This window comes from Arachis hypogaea, chromosome 9 (assembly GCF_003086295.3).
Source record: "Arachis hypogaea cultivar Tifrunner chromosome 9, arahy.Tifrunner.gnm2.J5K5, whole genome shotgun sequence".
Classification (NCBI taxonomy): domain Eukaryota; kingdom Viridiplantae; phylum Streptophyta; class Magnoliopsida; order Fabales; family Fabaceae; genus Arachis; species Arachis hypogaea.
This window is the reverse complement of record NC_092044.1, coordinates 35,653,633-35,658,854: the sequence shown is the minus strand read 5'-3', so window position 1 is coordinate 35,658,854 and position 5,222 is coordinate 35,653,633. Positions and strand designations below refer to the sequence as shown.

The 5,222-nt window shown below is 39.7% G+C and overlaps 1 non-coding gene across 1 annotated transcript; it reads right to left on the bottom strand.

Annotated features, from left to right (window-relative positions):
- Positions 1 to 3,372: 3,372 nt before the first annotated feature.
- LOC112713814 (small nucleolar RNA R71) lies at positions 3,373 to 3,480 on the bottom strand. The gene has a single exon (XR_003158774.1). It is a non-coding gene; the product is annotated as a small nucleolar RNA R71 (small nucleolar RNA).
- Positions 3,481 to 5,222: the final 1,742 nt, after the last annotated feature.

The following is a 5,222-nucleotide window of genomic DNA, read 5'->3' as shown; positions in this document are numbered from 1 at the left end:
GAAGAGTCTCTACACGAAAATGCTTCATTGCTCAGCCCAAGCACACACCAAGTGGGCCCAGAAGTGGATTTTTATGTCATTTACTCATTTCTGTACACCCTAGGCTACTAGTTCTCTATAAGTAGGACCTTTTACTATTGTATTTTCATCTTTTGATCACTTGAGATCTCTAGATCATCTTTGGACATCTCGTTCTTAGATCAAGACTTTGGTAGCTATCTTCATTTTTATGCTATCTTAGATCATTGGGAGGCTGGCCATTCGGCCATGTCTAGACCTTGTTCTTATGTATTTTCAACGTGGAGTTTCTACACACCATAGATTAAGGTGTGGAGCTCTGCTGTACCTCGAGTATTAATGCAATTACTATTGTTCTTCCATTCAATTCCGCTTGTTCTTGTTCTAAGATATCACTTGTTCTTCAACTTGATGAATGTGATGATCCGTGACACTCATCATCATTCTCACCCATGAACGTGTGACTGACAACCACTTTTGTTCTACAAGCAACCAAGGCTCTAGTGAATATCTCTTGGATTCTTTAACCGGAATCTTCGTGGTATAGGCTAGAACTGATGGCGGCATTCAAGAGAATCCGGAAGGTCTAACCTTGTCTGTGGTATTCTGAGTAGGATTCAATGATTGAATGACTGTGACGTGCTTCAAACTCCTAGCAGGCGGGGCGTTAGTGACAGACGCAAAAGAATCGATAGATTTTATTCCGGCCTGACCGAGAACCGACAGATGATTATCCATGCTGTGACAGAGCATAGGCGACGTAATCACTGAGAGGATGGGAGGTAGCCACTGACAATGGTGAAACCCTACATGAGCTTGCCATGGAAAGGAGTAAGAAGGATTGGATGAAGACAGTAGGAAAGCAGAGAGACGGAAGGGAAGGCATCTTCATGCGCTTATCTGAAGTTCCTACCAATGAATTACATAAGTATCTCTATCTTTACCTTTATGTTTATTTCGTTCATCATCATACATCCATTTGAGTTTGCCTAACTAAGATTTACAAGATGACCATAGCTTGCTTCATACTAACAATCTCTGTGGGATCGACCCTTACTCGCGTAAGGTTTATTACTTGGACGACCCAGTGCACTTGCTGGTTAGTTGTGCGAAGTTGTGTAATGCCATGGTATTGAACACCAAGTTCTTGGGGTTCATGACCGGGGATTATGAGAGTTGTGAAAAGTATTGTTCACAATTTCGCGCCACCAAGTTTTTGGCGCCGTTGCCGGGGATTGTTCAAGTTTTGAGCAAGCTTTTGGTAACATCAGTGCCAAGGATTGTTCAGTTTGGACAACTGAAGGTTCATCTTGTTGCTTAGATTAGGTATTTTTTTTCGAAATTCTTGAAGATGAATTCTAGAGTTTCATGATGATTTGTTGAAATCTGGCTGGCTGAGAAGCCATGTCTAATCTCATTGGACCGAGGTTTCAACTTATCATCACAAGAGCTTGTTGATTTCTATCAATCTTGCTTTTGGAGCAGTGATCTGCTAAGGCTTGGCTGGCCTTTGGCCATGTCTAGTGTTTTGGACCGAAGCTTTCTTTGAAAGCTTGGCTGGCTGTGAAGCCATGTCTAATTCCTGGACCGGAGTCTTAGACTAGCATTGCACTGATTCCTGGAATTCTCATTAAGAATTTTGATACCTTTTTTTTTCCATTAGATTTTCGAAAAAAAAATTTACAAAATCATAAAATCCAAAAAAATTTTCTTGTTTGAGTCTAGTGTCTCATCTTAAGTTTGGTGTCAATTGCATGCATTCATTCATGTGTCTTAAAGAATCTTCAAGCAATTCTTGATGATTTCTTATTTTGATCTTTGAATTCAATTGACTTGAGTGTTTATGTGTCTCATATGCATTTTGTTAGTGTCAGTAGTATACAAACTGCCAAGTTTGGTGTCTTGCATGCATTGTTATTTAATTCTTGTTGCATTTTGATTATTAAAAATCCAAAAAAATATTTTTAATTTGTGTCTTCTCAAGTCAATAATACAGAGAATTGAAGATTCAGAACATTCTGCAGAGGAATTACACAGAAAAGCTGGGCGTTCAAAACGCCCAGTAAAGAAGGACAGACTGGCGTTTAAACGCCAGCCAGGGTACCTGGTTGGGCGTTTAACGCCAGGATGGCACAAGGGGGAAGATTCTGTTTTTCAATACAATTTTTTTTCAAGTTTTCAAAATCTTTTCACAATCAAATCTTTTTCAAATCAATTTTTCAATCAAATCTTTTTCAAAATCAATTTCTTTCCATTTTCAAAGATACTTGCTACCAATTAATGATTTGATTCAACGTTTCAAGTATGTTGCCTTTTCTGTTGAGAGAGGTTTAATGTTTGAATCATATCTTTTCTTGTTAGTCAAGTTTTAGTTTTCAAAATCAAATCTTTCTAAAATGTTTTTCAAATCACATCTTCTCAATCACATCTTTTTAAAACCAATCATATTTTCTTAATCACATCTTTTTCAAAATAGTTTTCAATCAAATCTTCTTGATTTCTAATTTCAAAATCTTTTTTTTTCAAAAATCACTTGATTTCTTTTCAACTTTCATTTTCGAAAATTAAGTAATGTTTTTCAAAAATATTTTCAAAATTTTTCACTTAATTTTCGAAAATCACTTCCCTTCTTCTCACATCCTTCTATTTATGGACTAACACTATCCCTTAATGCAAAATTCGAACTCCATCTTCTTTAATAAGTTCGAATTTTCTACTCCTATCTTCTACCTTTCTCTTCCTCTGACACTTCAAGGAATCTCTATACTGTGACATAGAGGATTCCACATTTTCTTGTTCTCTTCTCTTTCATATGAGCAGGAGCAAAGACAAAGGCATTCTTGTTGAAGCTGATCCTGAACCTGAAAGAACCTTGAAGAGAAAGCTAAGAGAAGCCAAAGCACAACTCTCTTTAGAGGACCTGACCGAATTCTTCAAAGAAGAAGAACTCATGGCAGCCGAAAACAACAACAATGCCAACAATGCAAGGAAGGTGCTGGGTGACTTCACTGCACCTACTCCCGATTTCTATGGGAGAAGCATCTCTATCCCTGCCATTGGAGCAAACAACTTTGAGCTTAAGCCTCAACTAGTTTCTCTAATGCAACAGAATTGCAAGTTCCATGGACTTCCATTGGAAGATCCTCATCAGTTTTTAGCTGAGTTCTTGCAAATCTGTGACACTGTCAAGACTAATGGGGTTGACCCTGAGGTCTACAGACTTATGCTATTCCCTTTTGCTGTAAGAGACAGAGCTAGAACATGGTTGGACTCTCAACCTAAAGAAAGCCTGAACTCTTGGGAAAAGCTAGTCAATGCCTTCTTGGCAAAGTTCTTTCCACTCAAAAATTGAGTAAGCTTAGAGTGGAAGTCCAAACCTTCAGACAGAAGGAAGGAGAATCCCTCTATGAAGCTTGGGAAAGATACAAACAATTAATCAGAAAGTGCCCTTCTGATATGCTTTCTGAATGGAGCATCATAGGAATTTTCTATGATGGTCTCTCTGAACTATCCAAGATGTCTTTGGATAGCTCTTCTGGAGGATCTCTTCATCTGAAGAAGACGCCTACTGAAGCTCAAGAACTGATTGAAATGGTTGCAAATAACCAATTCATGTACACTTCTGAAAGAAATCCTGTGAACAATGGGACTAGTCAGAAGAAAGGAGTTCTTGAGATTGACACTCTGAATGCCATATTGGCTCAGAACAAGATATTGACTCAACAAGTCAATATGATTTCTCAAAGTCTGTCTGGAATGCAAAATGCACCAAGCAGTACTAAGGAAGCTTCATCTGAGGAAGAAGCTTATGATCCTGAGAACCCTTCAATAGAAGAGGTGAATTACATGGGAGAACCCTATGGAAACACCTATAATCCTTCATGGAGGAATCATCCAAATCTTTTATGGAAGGATCAACAGAGACCTCAACAAGGTTTCAATAACAATAATGGTGGAAGAAACAGGTTTAGCAATAGCAAACCTTTTCCATCATCTTCTCAGCAACAGACAGAGAGCTCTAAGCAGAATACCTCTGACTTAGCAACCATGGTCTCTGATCTAATCAAAACCACTCAAAATTTCATGACTGAAACAAGGTCTTCCATCAGAAATTTGGAAGGACAAGTGGGTCAGCTGAACAAGAAAATTACTGAACTCCCTCCTAGTACTCTCCCAAGCAATACAGAAGAAAATCCAAAAGGAGAGTGCAAGGCCATCAACATGGCCGAATTTTGGGAGGAAGAAGAGGCAGTGAACGCCACTGAGGAAGGCCTCACTGGACGTCCACTGGCCTCCAATGAGTTCCCCAATGAGGAACCATGGGAATCTGAGGCTCAAACTGAGACCATAGAGATTCCATTGGACTTACTTCTGCCATTCATGAGCTCTGATGAGTATTCTTCCTCTGAAGAGGATGAGTATGTCACTGAAGAGCAAGTTGCTAAATATCTTGGAGCAATCATGAAGCTAAATGACAAGTTATTTGGAAATGAGACTTGGGAGGATGAACCCCCTTTGCTCACCAAAGAACTGGATAACTTGTCTAGGCAGAAACTGCCTCAAAAGAGACAGGACCCTGGGAAGTTTTCAATACCTTGTACCATAGGCACCATGACCTTCAAGAAGGCCTTGTGTGATTTAGGGTCAAGTGTAAACCTCATGCCTCTCTCTGTAATGGAAAAGTTAGGGATCTCTGAGGTGAAAGCTGCAAAAATCTCACTAGAGATGGCAGACAACTCAAGAAAACAAGTCCATGGACTTGTAGAGGATGTTCTGGTTAAAGTTGAAGACCATTACATCCCTACTGATTTCATAGTCCTAGAGACTGGGAAGTGCATGGATGAATCGATCATCCTTGGCAGACCCTTCCTAGCCACAGCAAAGGCTGTGATTGATGTTGATAGAGGAGAGTTAATCATTCAAGTGAATAAAGAATCCTTGGTGTTTAAGGCCCAAGGATATCCCTCTGTCATCATGGAGAGGAAGCATGAAGTGCTTCTCTCAAAACAGAGCCAAACAGAGCCCCCACAGTCAAACTCTAAGTTTGGTGTTGGGAGGCCACAACCAAACTCTAAGTTTTGTGTTGAACTCCCACATTCAAACTCTAAGTTTGGTGTTGGGAGGTTCCAACATGGCTCTGAGTATCTGTGAGGCTCCATGAGAGTCCTCTGTCAAGCTACTGACATTAAAGAAGCGCTTGTTGG